The following is a 13,452-nucleotide window of genomic DNA, read 5'->3' as shown; positions in this document are numbered from 1 at the left end:
TGAAAATCTCTGGAGTTTGATGTTAAGTTAAACTGCAATGGGCGAAACCAAAATATTCAAATTTGAATGAGGATTAAAGAGAACTGACAGTGGGTGCTTTCTGTTCATTCCGGAGCACCACCACCGTCATGGGAAAATACTCGTTGTTAGCTTCCCTTTATTCAAGTATAATGATTTTGTTCATCTGAAGTACAATTTATATCGCCTTGCTAAAGGCAAACATGATGACTCAGTATAGCAAGAGGAAGCATTTTTAGTTGGCTGGAAGCATGTGAGGTTTTTCATAGATAGCTACCTCTTACTTGTCATCTTCACTGGGTTTCAATATTATGTTAGCACATCTCACCTAAAGAAACCGGCTATGACTCATTAAGGTTTTTCTTAACCATTAAGAACTCCAGAGCAAAGCTGTGCAAATGTTTGTTTGCCTTAACTAAAAAATGGAATTTCCAAAGTCTGAGCTTCAGCCATGTTGTTTTCTACAATGTCAATGCAAACGGCACATTTTGCTGTCACTTGGTTGCAGTCATGGCAATATACTGGATGCGATACTTACTTTGGTGTGTGGAACCATATTTGTTATTCCATTCTGCATTCCAGAGGCTATACATTATTGTACCTGGACAGCATTTTTAACACAAAAGGTTGCAACAATGACTATAAAATGAAAAAAGCTGCTTTATTGTTTTCAAGTCATATGGCAACAGTCCTGTAAGATTTTACCGTTTTTCTTGGGGAGTTTTTCAGAAATGAAATGAATAATTCTGATATGACACCGATTGTTGAGTTTAAAGAATATTTATCTAATAAAACCATTTCTTAAATAAAAAAAAATCTAAAAAAAAAAAAATACATGGCCAAATAACATTTGTCTATTGTAAGTTATGCTTGAGTATAGAGTGCTGAATTGCTGGTGAACGAAATGATCGATAAATGTTTTTCACTCAAATACATGTCAGATTTTTTTTTTGCACCACATAGAAGTAGGGATTGGAATTTACAAGAATTAGCAATTATGATACTAATATAGCTCATGGATATGATTCCTTATCGATTCTCTTGGGAATAAAACAATACAAATGATAGATGATATCAGTGATGTCATTACCATTACTGATACGATAATATTAAATATTTTTCTGTGTAGTATTTAGAGGTATATGGAAATTATATATATATATATATATATATATATATATATATATATATACTGTAGGATTTATAGGTCAGTATTGATATGTGTGGTATTTTTCCTTACATTAAATTATGGAAATTTTCTCTGCTCTTTTCTCCATTTATTTATTAAAAAATCATATTAAAAAAAGGAAAGAAAAATACCAGATACAGAATACAAAGATTCAAAACAGCTGGTGGTACGCTACATATAGTTTTCAGGAAATGTACAATACACTGTAGTGTATATTGTAATGTATGTTGTTTATATCCATGCTCCTCTAGCAGTGCCTTTAGTGAGGTAATTTTGCAGGTGATTTAGTAGCATTGTTGCAGTTACATTAACCTTCATTTATTTTTCATACAGTGTTGGTGTAGCATCTAAAGACATTCTTGTCACACAAAACGGAGCATTTTTTTTACACAGTGCAGCCCTGTGTGAGGCTCAAACCCCAATTACCATCATCTCCCTGGTTGAGAGTCCAGTGCCCTAACCAGAAATCTAAGAGCCCAGGTTGCAAGCCTAGTCAATGGCTGTCGGTACTCGAAAGGCTCGGAAGGAGTGAGGTTTCACCATTGCACTATTGCACAGCATGAGCTAGGCAATTGTTACCCATGTACGCTTAGCTCAAAAGTAACATTAATAGTCAGCTTTTTCATTCCAGTGCCCCACTCCCAATGGGACAGCTATTCATGTGACGTTACACAATGTAACAGTTGGCTTAAGCGGGGGTCGACTGGTTATGCCTGGAGAGTAAGCTACAAGTATGATGTTGTTGTGTTACAGTCGCAGACCCCAATAAACAGAATCAACGGGCAAATGAGATTTATGGGATTGGGGTTCTCAAAAAGAAACAGTTTCCAGAAATTGAATGAGGATATAATCGGTTTGATTCCCATCCGTACTTAGAAGTGTTGTTAACACCCCCATATGACTTGAACTCAGTATTTTTCTGTACGTTTACAAAGGGAAGAATCTCAAACTGATCACTGATTGGTAGATGAACATTCCATCAGATCAGGTGAAAATGTGACCAGAAGGGAGAATGTGTATCATTGCTGCTGTGACAATTGTATCTTTTTTTTCCCAGAAACAATGAATTGTGTTTATATGTTGAAAATGGGTTAAACACTACATCGTGAATAGCTGCCTTTTTCAAAATTTAATGCTATCCACCAGGAAGACAAAATCAATATTTTCCAATCTAATGATGTGAATCCTTCCTTTACTTACTTTTGTCATATGACATTTCACTACATGTATCTGCTTCAGCGCCTAGTGACGGATTTAGTGTGAAATGTTTCATTTGTTAAGGAATGCTGGGTGAATGTGTGAAAGGTGTGGCGTGGGTCTGTGGTGGGGTTGGGGAGCTTTATTTCAGTGGTAAAGCCAATGTGATAAGAGCAAGCAAAGTACCTAATGAAAATAACAGATCAAATGAAATTGAATTAGGGCACATGAATGAAGGGAAACAGAATTCTGGAATGGGTCGCTATAGCAAAACACAAAAAAAGTTCGAGTTGAACGCTGATGCACTTTTACAGTATGTCTCTTTCTGTCTCTGCATGGCATAATCAATATGAAATACCTCAGTGGTTCTCCATGCAAGATGCCATTCAAAGATTGTAAAGGGCTCATGTAATTTATAATGTTCATTAGATTAAAAGTGTTCTTTTTCTACACAGTTTAAAGCTGGATTACTCTGCCTTGTCGATCTTTTGCTGTAGCCCTTGACTTCTTATTTTCTGTATTTCTGTGCATTTTATTTACATACAATGCGAGTCAAAATTTTGAACAGTTTTTCTCATGCTATTGAATGAGAAACAGTGATCAAACATTTTGGACTCGTACTGTATATCTACATTTTTTTATTGTATTTTGTATTTCATTTATGTTTTATAAAAGAATATGTATTTTGTGCTTTCAACTGACATTGACTTGTGTATATGACCAAACAATGTGAAATTAGGAGCTGCAGAATTTGTCTGCAATAACGGCAATGCAAATGCAATTTGTAGGGGTAAGTTATTGAATTCAAGAGAGAAGATGAACCTGTGACTTTGTAGTCTGCATATTTATATTATAGCACTATGTTACATGTTAGTATGTATTTGGTACTAAGGTTACAAAACAAAACACAAAAATCATTTTACATTCTACATTATATGGTGAATAATAACACTCATTTCATAACATTCATTCTTAAATGGTTTGACAGTGGAGCCTTCAATGCTTCAAAGAGTTTGCAGTGTTGTAATTATTACAGAACAATTTAGCTCATGCTTCATGTAGTCAGTAATAAATTTGATAATGATCTGACAGTAAAGTCGGTGCAGACAGAAACATGCAATAACAAAGTTATTTAAAAGTGTTTGCACATATTTCAGTATGCAAGTAATGTTTTAAATTGTAAGATTGTTTCCTGAGCAATGACGAAATAAAAGTTATTTTTGAATACAACTATAAGGTTTTGAGATTATTTTTCCATATTATTTTCCATTATATGTCCAGCAAGTCAAGAACTTTCGTGCTTGGCCAAATAAAAGATTAAGATTCAATGTGCTGTTGGAGGAGTTTTGGTTATTGGTACACCCGGAACTGGTCGCCAGCAAATTATATAAAAACAAACAACCATTCACACTCACATTCTCACCTACGGCCAATTTAGAGTCTTCAATTGACCAATCATGCATTTTTTTGGGATGTGGGAGGTAAGTGGAGTAGAACATGAACATGAACATGAAAACTTGACACAAGTAAGGCTGGATGTGAACCCGGGTCGTCAGAATTGTGAGACAGATGTGCTAACCACTTAGCAGTATTTACTCCCATTTTATAAAATGTTGCTGTTAGGTGGAATCCACCATCTCCAGAAATATTACTCTCCAGGAAATAAATAAGAATTTACAACATCTTGGTGGACTTTCCAACACCTCTTATTTCAAGTTGGAAATGTTACATCCTAAAAAAAACAACAACACAAATGTATTACGCTGTCATTAATTAAAATGGTATGAATACAATGCCAGCCAGTTGTGCTCATCAAAGTTTGCTTCTGTCACGTGAAGCCACCACCATGCAAAAAGCCTTTAAATGCAAATGCCTGTGTCACATCAGCCTTACAAAGTCTTTCAAAGGTGATCGGTGCACTCAATAACAGTGAAACAACAAAACCCATGTGTGTGTGTGTGTGGGGGGGTGTGTGTATGTGTGTGTGTGAGAGAGAGAAGGAGAGAGAGAAAGAGACAGAGAGAAGGATATATATATATATATATATATATATATATATATATATATATATAGATAGAGAGAGAGAGAGAGAGCGAGATGGCTAATAAAGGCTCCGTCACACCATGACATTCTGGTCAACGTCCTCTGAAAATTTCAATTGTTCTATTTTTCAGCGTTCTCAAACACGGATGACACATCTGGCATGTGATTATGTCTAACGGATGACTTAAACTGTGTCTAACGCACGAAAAGCGTGTCTAACGCACGAAAAGCGTGTAACAGCGACCAAATAAGATACCCCTAAAAACCATTAGCGTGTGCAAACGCGTCACTGGGTCGCGACGAGCCATTTGTCAATGTAAGACAAGCGTGTTGAGCATGTGACCAATGGGTGAATAACGACAGAAAAGCGTTTTGCTGGCGTGGAATTTTTACAGTGGAACTGGCACTAAAACGAAAAGTTCAGCAACTAGCGCTGCTAGTAAGAAAGCTAAGGCTCTTTCATCACGAGCAATGTATTGGGAGGAAAAACAACAGCAGGAGGAAGAGCACGTCCGTGAAGTCACGCACCATGTGACACCCCCTGGGGACCCTAAACACCTTGCAAACCCCAGTGAGGACGGTCCGACAAAGAGACAAAAGAAGCAGAGAAAGGATTGCAGGATAGTTGTTGAGGATAGTCTGGTGGAGTTTTTCCGCGACAATGAACTGCTGCTTTCTGCATCTTCCAAAGTAGGTGCTCTCTACTGTAGCTTAATATTAAATGGACCTTGGTTACAAAGCATCGGTTTATATACCCATATGCATGGACGTTCGGGAAACGCACAAATGATGCTCAATGTACTCCAAACGACGCTCGTTTGACTTTAGTTACACACTGTGTGCGCTAGGGGATTGTTCAGTGGGCGTTGACCGGTTGCCAGTGAGTTCACTGCAAAACAAACGATTAAGTAACAACCAAGTAAAGCTAGAGTTACGACTGACTAACGATAGCCAAACGCGTGCAACGCTCCGCGAACCTTAATAAAACGTTCCACGAACGTTTTCAACGTTCTGCACGTTTAAAATCAAACGTTGATGAACGCTGGTCTCGGTGAGAACTTTAGTACAAGTTCAAAACTTTTTTTCCGGATCGGCGTTCTCCGCCGATTCCCAGTGATCATTGACGTTCACTAGCGTTCAAACAACGTTCTTCTGGAGCTATCCCAGCGACCATGGGCGACTACCAACGTTTCCTCAAACGCTATAGAACGCTGACCAGAACGTCATGGTGTGACAGGGCCATAACAGAGAGAGTTTACTGTTTGGGGTTAGTCTCACAGATCCATAGAAATGCAGCGAGAATGGAGCAAGCCCAAGACTTATCTTATTCTGTAGTCATAAATAACCCCATATACCCAGGCTACCTAGCTCATATTTAAATATTTCCATCTGCAAAGCATCTCAAAAATGACTGGATCAGAGACAGTCCCTTACTCTTAGATCCTGGTTTAACTTGACTCCCCTAATTGAGACGTCAAAGTAGAGTGTTTTAAAGACTGAGACGCATTCCATACACCCTCCCTGAGTGGTTTCTCACATTGGGTCAAAGCTACTTCCATTTAGGTAACGTAAGTTAAACACTGCCCCCAACCCCCATCCCCAAAATAACGTCTCCAGATGAACTACCTTTCTCGTCTTTTTCCTCTTGGCTGACCCCCCCCTAACAACATAATAAGGCTCTTTCACCAACACTAATTCTTTTAAAAACTCCCATGTGTTTTCCTTTCCCTCCAAGAGCCGTTGTTGATAATGAAGCTTTTATTTTAGTATGCAGTACGCAAACTTGCCATTACTGTGCCTTTTAGGCACATACAAAATGCTTTCATATTTTAGCCTACAGAGTAAATCCCCTCTATTCACAGGAGATAGAAACCGAGCTTGCCCGTGAAAATCTGTTGATAAATGCTGGCTATTAGAAATGCATTGATTTTTTTTAAGCACCTGTAAACTAATTATCCTATTTTTTTTCTCGCTACATAAAAGGTTTTGTAGTGAGGTCACTCATGATGTAATGGTACACTCGCCTGACATTCGCTTGGGCACCGTGGGTTCAGTTCCCAGTTCTCAGTGACAGTGTGAATATTTGTTTGTGTCAACATCTGTGTCCTGCGACTGACTGACGATTAGTTCAGGGTGAACTCCACCTTTCGCCCAAAATCCGCTTAAAGAGGCTCCAGCGCCCCACCACCCCAAACCGGGATAAGTGGTGTTGAGAATGAAGGGATGGATGTTTGAAGAGTTGAAAATATGTACAAAGACTGAGTACAATTTTGTACTGAATGTATGATAAATAGCGTTTAGCGGTTTTTCACCATGACAGTTGTCTGCATTGATTGGGCCGGAGGTAAAAGGGGTCATGCTGACATTACTAGGGAACAGCTTGGGTCAGTCCTCCCCCATAATAAAATATGGTCATGGGGACAAGGCAAGGGACAGGACCCAACTGCAGGACTCTGAAGCAAGGCGATGATGGTGAGAATGGCTTTATTCAACACTGAGGTCTTACATGGCTAAGCAGTCCGAGAATCCAGAGGCACAAAAAACACAAGGCAAAAGGCAATGTCCAAAAATGTGGAAACAAGGTCTGATGACTATGAGGCAAAACTTGGATACGTGAAGACGTGACAAGCGTATAGTGGCACAGGAACGCTGTGACAAAGGAAAGCACTACACAATGCCTGGGTACTCACGCACGATAGTGGAGTATCCAATAGATAGTAGCACAACGACCTGGGAAGTGCAGAAAACACACTAAAGACTTAAATGCCTGGTCCAATTAATGTCCAGAGGAAGCTCTGCCAGGTGGCAGTGGCTTGCCCATGCCCCTGACAACACAAATAAATGCATCTCTCTGAGGTCCTCCAGTGAACCTCAGCCATGGATCATTAACTAAGTGACGAAGGACTTGATTGATTTTGTGAAATAGAACTGAACGATTCAGTGTAATTTTCTTAAAGAACGAATTTAAATTATTCAGTACACTAAAAACAACTGCTCTACTCATTACTATAGATTACACAAACTTCATCAAAGAATAGTTCTTCAAGTCACCAAAGAGTCTTGGCAAGCCATCTTTTACAGTTGATGCTTTGAAGAAACAGGAGTCCATATGTCCTCTTGCCTTTTACTTTTTAGGCAGACTACTTCCTTTGTAACATATTTAGGAAAATGACTCTGAGTTCATTGTGTAACAAAAAATCAACAGTGAAGGTGCCGTAAATATAAACGTACAAAGAAATGCACATCTTCACTGTGGGCAAACTGCATTTGTCATGTTCCCTATTTAAACATGTATTTCATTGTTGTTACTTTTTTGTTTCCACATTATGTTTTACTGGCATGTAAGGCAGGCAACTCATTGTGGACGAATTATTCATACAGAAGTGCGTGGTCAGAAATCGTTATAGAGGTAAGGAATGACTAATTGAGGGACTTGCAATATTTAGCTTCAAAGAGCAAAATCTCACAGCTTTTCTCATTAAACAGCTGCATAAACTTGTCACTGGAAACAAAACTTTTCTCACTTTGTTGTGTGTGTGTGTGTGTGTGTGCTTAACTAACAACTCCATAATGCAAATAAAATGAGTAATGTTGGCCATGATCACACTTTTAAAACAACATTAAAGATCAAGTGTCATGAAATGGATGATTTTTAGTATGTTATTAATGAAAAAACGTCAGCCAATATGGGCCCATGTGTTTTTTCACCACAAAACATGATTTTGACGTATACAGCTTTTTGTAACACCTGCCATGAAAATCCTCTCGAGGAATTTGTTTTCGAGAAGAAGTAGGAAGTGACAGAAAGGACAACGGCGCCCCCAAGTGGACTCTTTGTTTCCATGAGTTTTACCTCCGGGAAGGTAGCTCGTTGTTCCTTCGTGTTAGCCAAAATGCCGGCTCATTTCATTGCTGGACATTGCTTGAACACTCGGGAGAATGGAATGACCCTTCATAAGTTTGAAAGAGACCCGGTTCGTTGTGAGAAATGGATTGCACGGGGGCAGACGACGTGAGCTTCACGGGTTCCAAATCACAGGTCGGTATGTATTCAGCTACTAAAAAAAATAATAGTTTGGGGCGACCATGTAATCGGTCTCTTGTAACGTAACAAAAGATCTGCGTATGAAACATGTCGATCTGTGCGTCGGATGGCGTCGGGCTGCAGCGCGGACCGGAGTGAATCCGAGGAACCCAGGCAACAATGTCTTACTCAGCCTCATGCGCTCGATAGTGCTCATTGTGTACTGCGGTGGCTGTGAACAACCCTCTAAAAGCAGCACGCCTCGGCTCCATTATATGCCACCACGGCGCCGAAAATCAGCCACACTGGCTTAGGCATCGCGTTCGCCGGTCACAGCTTCTGCGGAGGCTGCGCGTCGTGCTTTGCGGACGGGGGCGGCTCTGAAGAACCCACCCGAGAATGTGTCACTCAGCCGCGTGCGCGCAATAAAGCGCCACCCGGCTGACTGTGTTATTCATCGTACTGCGGTGTCCATGAACACTCCCCTAAAGCAGTATGGCTCGGGACCATCATAAGCCACACGGGCCGGCTGGGATGAGCCGCGATGGCTCATCTCCACCGCGGAAGTGGATCGGACAGGGATGCGGTTTGGCCATGATCGCATATCATCTGAATATGGCTCGAAACAATAGTATAATATTGATGCGGTAACTTCACTCGGTTGTGTGGTGTTGTCCTTTTCGAAAAGATCTATCTATCTATCTATCTATCTATCTATCTATCTATCTATCTATCTATCTATATCTATCTATCTATCTATCTATCTATCTATCTATATCTATCTATCTATCTATCTATCTATCTATCTATCTATCTATCTGTTAAGAGTCTGTCTTGGGAGAAGTGTGTTTGAGAATGTTGTGCTTGTTTGAGTACACAGTATTTTCCATTTCATGTGGCTCCGACACCAACGTAGGAGTTATCAGTTCATGTTGACGGAGTCATTCTGTGACCTGTCTGGCATAGCGTATATTGAGTAATGTGTACAGTTTAGAAAATGAGATACGAGTCCTGAAAGTAATTAAATTTTACTTGCAATCTAACTTTTGAAAACAAGTATTTAGTAAAGTAACTAAATTCCTTTTTCAAAGTAACTGGCAATACTGGGGACAACACCTTAAATAATTATCAATTACATGTATACCTCATGAGATTGGTTGGTATGACTTTCAGTAAATGTCATTAAATCTATTATGTGTTTCTTTCGGCTTGTCCCTTTTGGAGTCGCCACAGCGTGTCATCTCAGATGAACGCATATATATGTTTGGCACAATTTTTACACCAGATGCCCTTCCTGATGCAACCCTTCTCAGGGAGTGGAGGCCCCAGTGGGATACAAACACACAACCCCTGGTTTACCAAACCAGTGCTCTCACCACTGAGCTACGGGGCCTTGTCGTTAAATCTATTGTGTAGGCCGTAATTAAAAGTGGTTGGTGTAACTGTGGCTTTCAATGTTTTAAATACCAGCGGGGAAAAAAGAAGTGAAACAGTTAAAACTGAAGAAAACAATAGAGAAGAGAATACGTTTCAAAAGCAAAAGAGCATGACGCATGAAATAAAAGTCTGCTTTGTTATTTGAAAGTGAGAAGCACCAGAATCTATCTAAAATCTAAAATCCAGTATAAAATCAGTACACAAACTTTTCTCGTTCAGAAGCTCTATTGTTTACATTCATGGCAAAAATGTAAATGAAATAAATCCTTGTTGGAAACTGGAACATAGCATTGTTGTGGCTTTAGTTGACAAATGAATATTCAAATCCATATGCTGAAAACTTGGCAGGAGCAATTTGACAAACAATCAAAACAAAAACTGAACTATGGTGACATAAATAGACCACCCTGATACACAGTGGAGTTATTTTCCTAAAAAATTGTTGAATTAATTTCTCTTCCCATATTGGGCTATAACTGTCACAATCTGATTTTAACAGGACAAAGAAGCAAGCAGAAGTTGAAAGGTTACGGTGAAAGGTTTATTGAAGTGGATTTGAAGATGGACCTTTGAAGGGTGTTGGCAGGCCGTTGAGGCAGGAAATTGCGTGGCAGGTGGTGATGTACCCAGGTGGATGGCTTAGCGGCATGGCGGACCAGGTCAGCGTGGTGGGGAATATGGAGTGAGCACTGAGGAGAAGGAAGAACACAGGGGTCAGTAGAGAACCAGAGTGGTGTATCTCACATGCAAGTTGAGAGGTGTTGTACCAGAGAAGAAAAGCTAATACAGTACTTTGACGATAGCTTCCGGGGTCTGGCAGCTTAAATTCAGGTGGTAATGAAGCCTGATTGGAGCCAAAGAGATTCTGATTACTGCGAAGAGAGAGGGGAGGGGAGAGAGAAAGAGGGCGAGAGAGGCGCAAAGCTCCACCCGAGGTCCAACAGAGGTATTGCCGGGTACAGCTCATGACAATAATCGCTTTCTCTTCAAAAGCAAAACTCTCCCTTATCAGGATTCTGCACATTTTGTTCACTGCTCCACATGTATCTTCAAGTCAGAAGGCTTTTCATCTTGAAATTTTATGTGGGCATTTATTTGAAGGTTTGACAGCCAATTTGGATTACCAAATGGAAGTCCCAAGGATCATTTAAACCAAAACCAAACATACGCTGGTCACAAAAAGCTGGGGATATTGGGCTTTTGGTTTAATTTGCAGTTTCTCTAAACTTTTCAAAGCACATGTCAACTGTTGCAAGATTATGTCCACTTCTATGCCTTTCTTACTTTTCCAGTTACTGCCGCAACCTGCTGTTTACACTCTGTCTTCAAGCTCAGTGGCCACTTTCCTCTGAAAACGTCCCGTTTGAAGTTCAAGTTCAAGTAACGTTATTGTCAGACGTGTTATACAAATGTGACATACAACATACCTAGCAAAATAAATAAACAACAATCCTCTCAGACCCGCGGTGGTGTAAAAGACGAAATAACTAAAGAGAAACGGAAAAAAAAATACAAATAAACTGGTCTGTCTAAAATGTACACTGAGCCTCAAGGTTCCCTCTAATTTTTTTATGTATCTGAGCAAACACACTACGCCCCTGAGTGCTCCCTTAGATAACTGTGAGTAATATCAGACTTCTGCACTGTGGTCAGTGCCATCCATTGAAGTTACTTGTCTTATTAAAAAATTAGGATTACAGCCTTTACATTCCCATCAGAACACTTTTAAGAACAGTTTTAATTGTGTTTTTACAAACCTACAACGAGAATGTCAACAAACATGTTCTTTTAACAACAAAAAGAAAAATACATTGCTAACCAAACCAAGCCAAGTATGAACTATAAATTTGAAAGGTCGCTTCCATCTTTGCTTCATTTATTTTTTTTTAATTCACAATGATATCCCTGTCTCTTTTTCTTGGTGTAAAACTGAATTATTGCTTGCAGAATATCTTTAGCAATGCATGCTGACAGCTGAATGATGCTCCCAAACAGTTTTAATGTTAACATTATGTTGCTACCTATATTTAAAATACAGAACTAGCTTTTGTGCACTGTATTGTCTGTGCTTTCATTCTCGATCAGGCAGTGCCGAAGTGAAATTTTCACATTACACACCGTCTCATCCTGCACTTTCTACTTTGGCTTCAGACCAGACCTTTCTCGGTCAAAACAGAGAAAATCTCATCCAGTTTCACCCCTTTTTCTTCTATTATTCACATACTGCGACAGTCCTTCCATCTTAAAATAACAGCATTTCTAGTTTTACTTTCGCCATTGTTATCAAGAGTAAACATAAGAAGCATGTCTAGCTCGTCTTCGCTATACGTTGCCTGGACTGTGTTGCTAACTAACACACCGATGGTGGGCGGCGCATGAGGATGCTGTCACTGTACAGTATACCACAATGAAGGGCTGTAATTAACCTAACCCCTATGATAATTTCAAAGTACTAAAAAACTGAACAATCAGACAAGTACATTCAAAAGTTTAAATAGGTTCAAGCAGAATATCTTTAGCAATGCATGCTGACAGATGTGTTCCAGGTTCATCGATTGTGAAGTACTGCACATTAAATTCTAAACAGATCCAGACAGTTTAACTATGATGACCAAGTTTGTTTATTTCAAAGTAATGGATTAGAGGACTTGACTTGTATTCTCAAGACTTAGGGCCAAGACAATCTATTATTTGCTGAAGAGGTTATTTTTATAAAAGTACAGAACTTACACCTACAACTACCATGCTCACCAGTCATGAGCAGAAGAATAGGAAAGCCAGAAATAAATTTGCTAAAAAGTTTACTCACAAGCCATGACAATTCTGGGAGGATGTTTTACAGACTTGTGAAAAAAAGCCTAAAAATTATTAAAGGGGTAGAAAGACTACAATTTTGGGGAAAAAAAGAGAAGGTCAACTCATGAGCCCATACGAACACAGTGGAGCCTTGGTTATAGCTTGGCCTTGCATGGCATCTTCTGATATGGACTCACTTATCTTTGATGATTGTGTTTAACATGTTGGCAGCAGAACAAAACAAAAAAAAAAGAAAACCTCAGAAGTCTACAGAAACACTCTGCCAATTTAAAGAAAGGTAAAACTGAAGTGATCAGAACAGTTCTTACCATGTAGAAAGATAATGACCCAAAATCACAAAGGACGTTTTCAATCCCATATCAACTCCAAACAGTATGCATGTTTATTGACTGAAGAGATGACTGAGAAAGAGTAACTCACCAAAATGGGCAACCATAAGCTTTTTGCAAATTATCTCCCACCTTGCCTAAATATGGTATGATCTGTTCCAGTTTATTTTTCAAATATGTTTTTCTACACGCAGTTTTACATGACTAAGACATCCATACATACATAATTGTAAGTCCTCATCCAAAGCATTGAACGACAAAACAGAGAGGGATAGTTATAAATGCTTCTTCTTGCAACTATGAATATGACATTTTCAATAGGTTATCAATACATAAATAAACAATTCCGTTAGAGATATATGTGTGGTAACATGTTAATGTTAGTATGAACAATTACA

Source organism: Syngnathoides biaculeatus, chromosome 5 (genome assembly GCF_019802595.1).
Source record: "Syngnathoides biaculeatus isolate LvHL_M chromosome 5, ASM1980259v1, whole genome shotgun sequence".
In the NCBI taxonomy this organism is placed as follows: Eukaryota; Metazoa; Chordata; class Actinopteri; order Syngnathiformes; family Syngnathidae; genus Syngnathoides; species Syngnathoides biaculeatus.
This window is presented reverse-complemented; position numbering follows the sequence as displayed.